Here is a 13,387-nt window from a genome sequence, read left to right as displayed (position 1 = left end):
ATGTTCAAGATGTGGCGTTTCCAGTAGGCCTTACTCTGGAGTCATCTATTCTGCCCTGTTTTTATTTCTCTTTGTCCCACTTTCTCATTCATGCCTTTTTTTCTCCCCTTAACATTGTATATGCCATAAATCTTTTTTGAACAAGGTATTGAATTAATGCAATAAATTGAGGGAAATCAACCATATCTTGAATGAATGAGTGATGAAAAAATAGCTGTACTTACTTTGTCCTCCTATTTTTTTCTTCCTTTCTTTCATTATTTCTTTCTTTCTTTCTTTAATTATTTGTCCTAAGGATTTTGAAGAGATGCTAAGGATATAAAAAATATACATTATTTAAGATAGGAGAACCACACAGAATCTAAGGATAAAACAAGTCACAAGAGCATACAGGCATTAATGTCTTCCACATTCTTTAAGAATAAAATCAAGGAGATTTTCCTAACATTAAATCCTTGTTAAGAAGGCCACACCCTGATCAAGTTGATGGAGTAAAAAGCTTCAGGGGTTGGGCTCCCACCACAGAAGCTTTGAAAAATCAGCAAGAACTGGCATAAATATCTTTCTCGGAGCTCCAGAAAACAGTTAAAGGATTGCATAACATCATAATCACTGAATCAAGAAAAAGGACACTTAAAAATGGTAGGATCTCAGGGCACCCTGGCTGTCCTCTCCCCAAATCCCTCACCAGCCCAGTGAGGAGCCAACTGCACTCCCAGTATGGATCCCTGGTCCTGGTTCCATAGGGAGCAGAGTAATGCTTGTGCAAATACTAGGGGCATGTGTGTCTGCCCAATTTGTCTGGTGATGACCTGAGAGACTCACTATCTCAGAACTTGCCCAGCATGTAGAAGGCAGCTCACAGAGCAACAGTGCAGAATGCTGTGGGAGAGCTTTCAAGTCATATTGTCTGGGGCAAGAAATTGCTGGCTGTAGTACATAGTCCAGTGCCCAGATCCCTGAGAAAATTGCTTCCTATGGAAAGGGGTACATTTGTATCCATGAAAACCAGGAATTCATAGGGCCAAATGCAAATGTTCAAGACAAGGAATGTGTAGAAAGAACTAGAAGGCTCCTACACTTTGGCTTGAGCTATTCTATAAATTCAGTGTTTGGATAAGGTCAATCTACAAAGATTTAGAAAAGTATTTCTTCAATTTCCTTCTTTATTATTATTTTTGTTGTTAGCTCCTCCCATTCAAGGTAAGTTCTGTCATAACACTAGCTAGATACAAGCTTAAGGAACAGACACCTTAGAGTCTAAATTCCAGCAATAACACATTAAAATATCAAAATGTTCAGATTTCAACAAAAAATTACAAAACATACAAAGAAACAGGAAGTGAGGCCCAGACAAAGGAGAAGATTAAAGCATATAAACCATCCATGAGGAGGATCAGACCTTAGATATTCCAGACGAAGACTTTTTAAAACTGGTCATAAATATGCTCAAAAAACTAAAGGAAATCAGGAAACAATAGAAAAATACAAAGAAAATACCAATGGAGAAATGGAAATTATGGAAAGGAACCAAACACAGCTGAAAACTACAGTAACAGAAATTTAAAACTCCTTTGAGGGGTTCAATAGCAGATTAGAGCTGGCAGAAGAAAAAATCAGAGAATTTGAAGATAAGACAATTGAAAGCAATCAGTCTCAGGAGCAGAAAGAAAAAAAAAATGAAGAAAAGTAAACAGAGCCTGAGGAACCTGTGGGACACTACCAAGTGTACCAATATATACATTGTGTGAGTCTCAGAAAGGAGAAGAGAGACAAAGGCAGAGAGAATATTCAAAGAAATAATAGCTGAAAACTTCCCAAATTTAATGAAAGAAATGAATATACACATCCAAGACACTCAATGAACTCCAAACAGGATAAACCCAAATATACTCACACTGACCACGTTATAATCAAACTGTTGAAAGTCAAAGATAAAGAGAATTTTGAAAGCTGCAAAAAAGAAGCGAGATTTCACATACAAGGGAGTCTAAATAAAATTATGCCAACTTATCTCATAGAGGCAAGAAGGCAGTGGAAAGACAAATTTAAAGTGCTGAAAGCAAAAACTGCCAACTAAGAATTCCACATCTGGAAAAGCTGTCTCTGAAACAGAGAGAAAAGAGAATTTTAAAAACTAAAAGAGAAACAGTAAGCTGTAGGTCAACTTCAAGAGGTCTAATCTAACATGCATGTAACTAGAGTCCCCAAAGAAAGGAAGATAGAAAGAAAAAAATGCTGAATATGGCTTAAAATTTTACAAATTTAGTGAAAACTATAAACCCAGAGATCCAAGAAGCTTTAACAATCCCCAAGCACAAGAAACATGAAGAAAATCACAACAAAACACATTATAAACAAATTGCTCATTAAGAAAATCTTAAATGCAGCCAGAGGGAAAAAAGCACATTACTTGCAAAGGAACAAAGATAAGGATGACAGCGTAATTCTCATTGGAAAAAAAGGCAAGCAAGAAGACAATGGAGCAAGACCTTTAAAGCCCTGAAGGGAAAAAACAGTCCATCTAGAACTCTATACCCAATTAAAATATCTTTAAAAAACAAAGGTGTTGATCAGCTTGATTGATGAAGAAAAGGTATTTGATAAATTTCAGCATCCGTTCTTGATGAAAACACTTCAAAAGATAAGAATAGAAGGAAACTTCCTCAACATGATAAAAATCATATATGAAATGCCCACAGCTAACATCATAGTCAATGGGGAAAACCTGAAAGCTTACCCTCTAAGATGTAGAACAAGACAAGGATGCCCACTGTCACCACTGTTATTCAACATTGTGCTGGAAGTTCTAGCTAGAGCAATTAGGCAAGAAAAAGAAATAAAGGCACCCAAATTGGAAAGGAAGAAGTAAAACTTTCACTGTATGCATATTACATGATCTTATACGTAGAAAGTTCCAGAAAATCTACAATAAAGCTACTAGAGCTAATAAGTTCAGCAAAGTAGCATGATACAAGATCAATGCATGAAAATCAGTGATGTTTCTATACACTAGTAATGAGCAATCTGAGGAGGAAATCAAGAAAAAAAATCCATTTATAATAGCAACCAAAAGAATCAAATATCTATGAATAAATTTAACCAAGGAAATAAAGAACCTATACACAGAAAACCACAAAATATTGCTAAAAGAAATCAAGGCAGACCTAAATAAATGGAAGAACATACCATGTTAATGGATTGGAATACTAAATATGATATAGATGCTAATTCCTCAAAAAATGATTTATACATTCAACACAATTCCAATATATACATACAATGGAATATTATTCAGCCATAAAAAAGAAAGGACATTCTATGTTCATGGATTGGAAGACTAAATGTTGTTAAGATGTCAATTCTACCCAAAGTGATGTAAGCTTCAATGCAATCCCAATCAATATCCCAACAACTTACTTTGCAGAAACAGAAAAACTAATAATCAAATTTATTTGGAAGGGAAGGGTGCACTGAATAGCTGAAAATATCTTGAGAAAGAAAAATGATGTAGGAGGTCTCACACTTCCTGATTTTAAAGCATATTACAAAGCTATGGTGGCATAAAGATAGATATGCTGACCAATGGAATGGAATTGAGAATTCAGAAATAGACCCTCTCATTTATGCACAATTGACTTTTGACAAGTTGGCCAAATTCACTCAACTGGGACAGAACAAATGGTGCTGGGAGAACCAGATATCCCTATCCAAAAAAAAATTAAAAAGTATCCCTATTTCATAATGTATGCAAAAATTAAGTCAAACTGGATCAAAGACCTAAACATTAGAGATGAGACCATAAAACTCTTAGAAGAAAATGTAGGGAAATATCTTAAAGATCTTGTAGGAGAAATGTAGGAGGTGGTTTCCTAGAGCTTACACCCAAAGCACATGCAATGAAAGAAGAAATAGATAAACTGGATTTCCTCAAAATTAAATACTTTTGTGCTTCAAAGGACTTTGTCAAGAAAGTAAAAAGGCAGTCAACTCAATGGGAAAAAATATTCGGAAACCACATATCCAATAAGGGTTTAATATCCAGAATATATAGAGATCCTACAACTCAACAACAAAAAGACAAACAACCCAATTTAAAAATGGGCAAAAGATATGGATAAACACTTTTCCAAAGAAGAAATACAAATGGCTAAAAAGCACATGAAAATATGCTCAACTTCTCTAGCTATTAAGGAAATGCAAATCAAAACCACAATGAGATACCATTTCACACCTACTAGAATGGCCATTATCAAAAACAAACAAACAAACAATCAAAAACAGAAAACTACAAGAGCTGGAGAGGATTGGAGAAATAGGTACACTTATTCACTGTTGGTGGGAATGTAGAATGGTGCAACCGCTCTGGAAGGCAGTTTGGCAGTTCCTCAGGAAGCTAAGTACAGAATTGCCATCTGATCCGGCAATCCCATTACTAGCTATATGCTCAGAAGAACTGGAAGCAAGGACATGAATAGACATTTGCACAAGGATGTTTATAGCAGCATTGTTCACAATTGCCAATAGATGGAACAGTCCAAATGTCCATCAACTTATGAGTGGATAAACAAACTGTAGTATATACATACCATGGAATATTATACAGCTGTAAGACGGAATAAAGTCATGGCACATGCACCAACATGGATGAACCTTGAGACATTATGTTGAGTGAAATAAGCCAGAAACAAAAGGACAAATACTGTACGGTCTCACTAATGTGAACTAACTATAATAAGCAAACTCTGAGAATTAGATTTGAGAGCATAGGTCACTAGGAGATAGAAAGAGAGTAGAAATTGGCAATTGATGCTTAAGGAATACAGAATATTTAATAAATTTGATTATAAAGGTTCAGAAATATATAGCACAATACTGTGTGATGGTAGCACAATATTGTAAGTATAATGAACAAAGCTGAGTATGACTATGGTTAAAAGAGTAAGGCTAGGGTTGTGTATGTCACCAGAAGGAAAGCTGGAGAATAAAAACTTCTCCGCAGTTAAACCTGAGCTGCTGAACAGTTGGTGCCAACATAAATTCATGATCTACAGCCTCACCCAGGTTCTGAACACTACTGGCCAACCTCTCTGAGTTTGCTTAGCACACTGCCCATTTTCCATACTTACTATTTAAAATCTTTTCCACATTTCTCAAATCTCCGACCCCACAACTTCTTCCCTCATTCTCAATACATGACCCTGAATTTTACTACTTCAAAGGGAAAATGGAAACATTAGGAACTCTTTCAACTCTTCATTATCAACTGACACCTTTGCTTGGCCTTCCCCTATTACAAGAAATGTGAAGTTTCTCCTCGCATCTAGACTTTCTACCTACACTATGCATACCATCCCCTCCCACTTTCTCAAGGACTACACCCAATCATTTACCCGTATTTCCACTTTTTTTAAATTAACTTAAAAATCAGTTTTTTCTTAAAAATTTTTTTGAACCATAAGAAACTGATTTCACATGAAAATATAACATTCTGAAGATAAATATTTTGAACATTATAATTATTGGTTCATTATTACCAAAATTGTCATAATAAAAAGAAGAAAACATTTATAAAAATAAATAGGTACCCTGGAAGTAAAAATTTTTCATGTCAATGCTTAATTAGTAAATATGTATTCAATCTGTATTTGAAGTGTAATTACATAAAACGAATGGTCAGTTTCTAGTTTGTTCAGTACTATTACCTGATTCAAGAGGTGTCAATGGATAGTACTTTAAAAGCCAAAATTGGACATTTTGATTTGATGTTTACCATTCAATTGTGAACTGAAAAGATGAATCTAGGAGTTTGCTGTTAAATATCAGAAACTAGTTTAAATGTTTCAAAAAATACATTTTCCACTGGACATCCTGACCAAATAGAAAAACAAAAAAACCTTATACAAAGTTTTTAAAAAACATTAAAAATACTCAAAATAAGTCCATTTTTCTAGAACTTTGCAATGTTATAAAAACCAGAATTAAATACACTGACATTTTAAATAAAGTTTTATAAACTTTATAATATTTACAAACCTGTACTAAAAGTTATCTTAAAAACAAGCTTTTTAAAAGGATAAAATTTAATTAAATTGGTATTCAAGTATTTATAAATTAAGAGAATAGTATACAGTAATAATCATCTATTGTTATGGTTAGAAAAAAGCTTAAAAAATGAAAATTGACTACTGGTGGATAACAAAATTTGGCCAAGGTTTGGTAACAAGGTGAGCTCAGACTTTTATAAGCAATTATTTCCTATTTATCATTTACAATTTGGAATATTTTAACACAATTTATGTAATTGGTCCAGATATTGAATTTAATGATTTTTACTTTATAGAATTATTAAGTTATATCTATGAAATTTATGCATTCATGAAAGTAATAAAAATTTTAATTATATAACTCAATTCTCTGTGGAGTGGACAATATAAAATTGTTTTATAAACCCTCAATTAGTTTACCAGTTTAGTACACAATAAAATGAAAACTAATGAAATAAGGCAATTAAAGTAATTTATTTTCACTCACAAGGTCATCATAAGATTGGAAAATTCCTTTTTTTTAAAACAAAATCCTCTCCTGTGTAAGTATTAAGGGTAAAATTACTTTGTTTAGAGTAGAAAAAGGGGAGAGATACTCATACTAATAACATTCGTTAAAATTAAAAACTATCTGAAAGGCAGAAATTTCAGATTCAAGAATATGAAAATCAATAAACTGGGTTGACAACCCACAATCAGGAAGATTTCAGCAGGGAAAATTTAAACAGTCACAGTGACATTCCCAGTAAATGGGGCCCAGGTTAATTTCTAACACTAGTTTTCAGCAGCCCAAAGTAAACCAAACCAAAATAAAAACCTTTCACATTTCATATAAAATTAGAAGCAAATGTAACAAGATAAATAAATATACTAAAGAATTTTCATTATTTTTAGCTAACATGGTTAAAGGAATGTTTGTGAGTACACACAATGCTCAAAGGCCTAATTTATATAATTAGGCATCCTGAAATAAAAGTTCTAGGAGGGAAATTAAGTTTCTTCTGATCTTGAGAATTTAAATTTAAATTTGCTAATCATTAAGGCATTTATTTTCAAAAGCTTCAAATGTCATGGATTGTTTTTCTTTAAGACATTTACAGGGTTCATATGTAGCTACTATTACAGAAGTCAAAAACAAATGGGTGAAGCCCTCTTGGTTACCCATTAGAAAGTCCTCCTTCATAAAGCAAACACTGCTTAAACTAGACTATGTGTCACCCAGTATTTTTCAATTAGCATTGTTTACCAATCTACATACATGATTACTGTTTAGTTTAATACTACTAGTCACATAATAGAAGGGCAAATTTAATTTTTATTCAACTGTAGCATATGCTAAATAATTTGCAGCATATCCCCGTATTTTCTGAGGCATGCAGGACTATTCAAAGAGCATTTCTAAAATATACAGTAAATTGATCACAAAATAATATATATATCTATCTGTGTGTTTATATATAATACTTGATTAATGATTTAAAATGCCACAGTTTTAATTTTCTATATCTCCCTAGGTTTGTTCAGTAAGTTCCTATTTCTGATATTTTAATGGCCTCTGAGCAGTATGAGCTGGCCAATTTCATCATTTATCTTTTATAAGGTATGCTAGGTTTATATCTTTGCTCAGAAGGGCAGCTTGAATCAAGACTATTACATAACACAGGTAACTAGGCCTCTTTCAGTCTGAGATAATGAATTATCATTACAAAAGCCACTGCTCTCTGGAAAACAGAGCTTGGGCCTCTGATGGTATTTCAATCTGTATGTATCAGTCAAGCAGCTATCAGCTGAAAAATAGATAGTTAATATAATTGTCTCATTTGGAAATGTAGAACTAGAATCTGATTGGCAAAAGGTATCAACAACTGCATCAGACCCTGCCTGAAAATCATTAACTGAAGAGTTGGACAGCTGGCTCAATGTATTGCCAACTTGTTCTTTCACTTGAACTGTTTCCTTAAGTTTTTCATCATTCATATATGTACTCACTTCTAAACCCGGTTCTGACACTATACTTACACTAGGCTTTGGAAGACTAGAAGAATTAACTTTAAACATCTCTGTAAGTTTGACCTCAGGTGCAGATTCATTTTTCTCTGTCTGTGGCACACTGGTTGTAATATACTTCTTTGGTGGCAAAGGAGGCGGTAGATTCTGGCAAACAAGTTTTAGCATCTGATAGCCATCAGATCTCTGGATTGACTGAATTATATGCTACCTGGATAGAGAGTTCTCAGAGTAACACTGTTCCATCATATTTTGATGCTGCATCTGGGGAGCAGTTTCTGGCTTTAACCCAATAACCGGCATGTGTGAAGACCGCAATGGAGATGGTGAGGCTATTTCATTACTGTCCACTCTCTTTCCAGAAGCAGAGTTATCATCAGTGTGGAAAAGGCAAACCTGTTCTCTCAGAATTTTCTATATTAAGCCACTCAGAAAATTTGCATTCACTTGATTGCTCAAGTTTCTGTTCACTTGATTGGTGGATATGCTCTCTTGAAGTATGGTCCTTGAATATTTGCGGACTGGAAGAAAAGAATAACTTTCCATTGGTTTCATGTGTCTGTGCCTTTTTTATCAAAGGATTTTTCATTTGTAGATATGATTCTGGGTGGAACTCATGAGATTTGTAGCCTACGTCTAGGTTCTTGAGTTCTTTCCTAAAGCTTCCAGTGGCTGAGAGACACAATCCACACGTTCTAAATGGTTGCTTGACTTACTCTGGTCACCGAAGGATGCTGCTTCTTTAACACCACTGATATCTATTGCTGTACCATTTCCATCAAAAACAGGTGAGTCCAAATTAGCTGATCCATTACTGATATGATCACTGCTTTCATATCCAGTTTCAGTCCTTTGCACCTGCCAATTGTCACCATGAACTTTGGTCTCTATGAGGCCTTTATTTTTCTCTGTTCCTTTTCCATTGGATTCAAATTTCCTGCTTCCTATTTCCTGCTTTATTTCATCTTCATATATGGTCATTAAACTTTTTTGCTTTGGATTCGCTTTTGGCCAACTGCCAAAACTACAATCTATGCTGCATTTAGGTTTGTTACCAATATTTGATTTATGCCTTGGACTGTGCTGCCTTTTTCACTTTCGCCAGAAATGCTATCAACATTTATTGTTTCTCTCACAGGTTTCCAACCTCTGTTCCGGCTTTTACTGCTGCTATTACAGCTGCCTCCTTTATCCCTAGAATCTTGACTGCTGTCTGTATCATATCCAGTGCCACTTGTCACTCTTAACCTTGCTAATTGTTTTCTCTCCTGGAGCAAGAATCTGGGATTTACTTGAACTTAATATTTGTGCAGAAGTTTGACTCTGATGGGTAACTCGGTCATGTTTACAAAGCCCTTTTCCTTGACTATGATACAGATGAGGATTCCCATATTGTCTAAAACCATTTGGGGCAGGAGGTGATCCAGACTTGAAATATGAAAAATCTCTAGGTTGGCCCAAATCTTTTCTCTGTCCCATCTCCAAATCTTTTCTCTGTGAAGAAAGTAAGTTTTTTTTGTTCAATGGCTTTCAAAGCACATTCTCTGGAAACGTCTTTCATCTTTTCCCTTTGGTCACTGTGATTTAACTTAACTGGTCCTCTATCTCCACTTGTCTGAACATGGCTCCGATTAAATGATGAAATATTATCTGTTTGAAATTTCTGACTTTCTCTCTGCTTTACTTGATCACCAAATCCATTTCTTTTAAGTTATCAGATGTTTAAATCGAGGGCTTTTCATATCCCATATTTCCTACAACAGATTTATAATGTGACCAGTGGATGACCTGTCTGAGTGCCTTCAGGAGAAAATACTGTGCTATCCAGGTTTGCATAAAACAAAAGCTGTGGCTGGAAGTGGCATCAGACACACTTGGAGACCACATCTTTCCATCTTTCCATCTAGCTCCAACTTCTTTCACATTTGCGTCATCAAAAATTACCCATTTGGAACTCTTGGTATGGAAAGTAAAGGCACAATAATGTTGATTGGTGTAGCAGATCATACCAACAAGGTCAAGTTCACTATTTTTGGCATTTTCATCAATAACCTTGTAAAAAAAAAAAAAGCCCAGGAAGATAAAGCTGTATTGCTAGATTCCAAACATCTTTGGTCAAGTCAGAATGTACAGAATCCCAGACTAAACCAATTGTAACAATCTCTGGGCAATTCATTATAACATGGTGAATTTTTATTTTTTAGACACAGTTACCAGGGCATTTCCTATAGTCATCAGTTGTATTTGCTGTTTGTAGCAGTTCTGCAAACATTTCAGGCCTAAAGCATTCATGCCTTTCCATCAGTCTTTCAACTTCATTTCATAGGGCTGTTGTAGAAATGTACTGTACAAATCCTATAAAAGGTAGAAGATCGGATAATGCTCCACAGCTACAACACACACACTGTTCATACAGAGTCATAGCAAACTTCTGGTGAGTGATACAAGACTTAGAGGTACACGTCTGCATCTTTGCTTGGCACTATGTGAAAATGCATCCTCTCCAATAGATTTTCAAAGCACTCTGCAGCATCATCCATAAGGCCAAGCTGAAATCGCTGCTCATCTTTGAAGCATTCTGCAAGAGCATGCCTCATGTTATCTGAAGGAAGGGCTTTTTCTCAACTGTGCTGTATAACTGTGCAAATATTGCCTTCAATGCACAAAATATGCAGGCATCTCCCTGGCAAACATGCCCAGTCAAAACCCTCAAGCTTGGTCGGAATATGTCCAACTGCCATAAAACCTGTACAACACTATTAAGAAAGAGGCTCTTTTGTCCTGGTTCATTTAACAAGCCTTTGGTAGGGGAAGGGATAGCATACTCCCAGGCTGATAAACTTTTCCAAGATTGCCACTAGATCCCCGTAAGAATTTTACCCATGCCATTTTCAAGCAAATTTGTTTGCATTAAATCCAAGAATTGTATACTTATGTGTTATTTCTGATGATAAAAAGGATGATGTCCTGAATTCTCTACTTAAATTCACCACGGTCTATTATAACATAAGTTTCCAAGTCCATGTCTTTCCTGCTGACGTGAATTTTTATGAAGACTTTGTAAAGTAAAACTAGGACACATAAATGTTGAAGTTCTGAAAGCTAAAAAAGAAAGCTAATTTAAATAAGGCCTTCAAGATTTTTATGTGTTAAATTTTATAGGAGAGTTAAGAGGAAAGGTTTTTTAATACTGCTAAAAATTTTGATGAACAAATCATCTTCCTTTAGCCCAAGCCATTAGTTTTTGATGGGTTAAAAAAGAGATAATACAAAAAGATGTAGAGTTGGCATTTGGTGTTTCTTTGGTCATTTATTTTCCTCATGCTTTTTAATAAGAAAGAAGACTCCCTTTCCCAGGTGAAGTTATCAAAGATGACTCCATATTTCATATCAACATGACCACAAAGCAAATCTTGAGCTCTGCCCTCATAGCATGGAAAGCATGGTCCAGGTTAAAAAATATGGGCCTTCCACTCCCAGAACGACCCCTCGCTGACCCAGCTCTGCCTTACGCCAACATCAGGCAGAAACACCAACAGCTGCCACCGTAACTGAGGCTCAATGGGAACTGGGGGCTCCTATTTCTACTTTAATCTGTCTTTCCATTTTAACATTTAAACGTACTCAAAATATCACACTTTAGACATAATAACGAAAAGAAAACCTCTCTTGACACCATGTTTCTTTCTAGCTACTACTGCACTATCTTTCCTCCTCCTTAACAATGAAACTATTTGAAAAAAATGTTCTATGCACGCTGTTTCCATTTACTCATCTCCCACTCACTCCTCAACCTGCTATTACCCAGATTCTGCTCTTTTTAACAAGGTCAACAATGCCTCTATGTCCCGAAATTCAAAGGATACTTTCAGTCTATCACATTTGACCACTAGATAAACCCTCTTTCCTTGTCTTCTTTGGCAACATATTATTATTTGTTCCTTTTAATGGCTTTTCATATTTCTTTGTAGGCTTCTCTTTCTCTGCTCAGCCTTCATATATTGGCATTTATTGAGTTCTGTTCAATTTTTCTTCTTGTCTCTTTTACATCTTTCTCTTAGTCCATAGCCATGGTTTCAAATACCATCTAAATATTGCCTACTCAACGTCTCTACTTAAATGTATCAAAGACCCCTCAAACACAGCAGTCTAAAACTGAACACCACATTTCTCTCTCCTTTCCAAAGCCTGATTTCACTCTGGTATCCTCTACTGCCATAAAAGACATTACCATATGCCCATTTTCCCATGCTAAAAACCAGGCCATCAAGCCCTTGATCTTGGGTTTGCTCTTATGAAGCCTGTTACTGAAAAGGAAAGGCTAACCCTACTTACAATTGTGCCTAAGGGTCACCCCCAGGGAACCTCTTTTGTTGCTCAGATGTGACCTCTCTCTCTAAGCCAACTTGGCAGGTGGACTCATTGCCCTCCCCCCCTACATGGGACATGACTCCCAAGGGCATAAATCTCCATGGCAATGGGAGGCATGACTCATGGGGATGAGTCTGGACCCAGCATCATGGGATTGCAAAAGTCTTCTTGACCAAAAGGGGGATGAGAAATGAAACAAACTAAAGTTTCAGGGGCTGAGAGATTTTAAATGGAATCAAGAGGTCATTTTGGAGGTTATTCTTATGCATTATATAGATATCCATTTTAGTTTTTAGTGTATTAGAACAGCTAGAAGAAAATACCTGAAACTGTTGAACTGCAACCCAGTAGTAGCCTTGATTTTTGAAGACTACTGTATAACTGTATAGCTTATACAGTATGACCATGTGATTGTAGAAAATCTTGTGGCTCACACTCCCTTTATCCATTGTATGGACAGATGAGTAGAAAGATGGGACCAAAAGAATAAATGAATAATAGCGGGGGATGGAGGGAATGGGTTGTTTGGGGTGTTCTTTTTTACCTTTACTTTTATTATTTTTTGGAGTAAAGAAAATGTTCAAAAAATTACTGTGATGAATGTACAACTATATGATGATACTGTGAACAACTGACTGTACACTTTGGATGATTGTATGGTATGTGAATATATCTCAATAAAATTGCAAGGAAAAAAAAAAACCAGGCCATGTCTTCCCCTCAACCTCTCCCTCACTCCCACATCTAATTACTTACAAAGAATTATTGAATCTTCTAATTACTTCTCAGTCAGGACAACTCTCTGTCTTCATTGTCACCAATCTCTGTAATCTATATCATCATGCAGACTATTACAATCCCTGAACCAAATCGAACTCCCCTCAGATTCACTTAATCTACACTGCTGCCAGCGAGAGAATTCTCAAAAGCAAATATGAGACTCCCTTACTTAAAGCTCTAAT

At 35.5% G+C, this 13,387-nt stretch overlaps 1 pseudogene; it reads right to left on the bottom strand.

The window, feature by feature from the left end:
• Nucleotides 1-8,468: 8,468 nt before the first annotated feature.
• On the bottom strand, nt 8,469-10,943 carry LOC119509482 (annotated as a pseudogene).
• Between the last annotated feature and the right edge of the window lie 2,444 nt (nt 10,944-13,387).

The sequence above is a fragment of the Choloepus didactylus genome, chromosome 14 (assembly GCF_015220235.1).
Source record: "Choloepus didactylus isolate mChoDid1 chromosome 14, mChoDid1.pri, whole genome shotgun sequence".
Lineage (NCBI taxonomy): Eukaryota > Metazoa > Chordata > Mammalia > Pilosa > Megalonychidae > Choloepus > Choloepus didactylus.
Note: the sequence above shows the minus strand (reverse complement) of the source record. Positions and strands in the feature narration are given on the sequence as shown.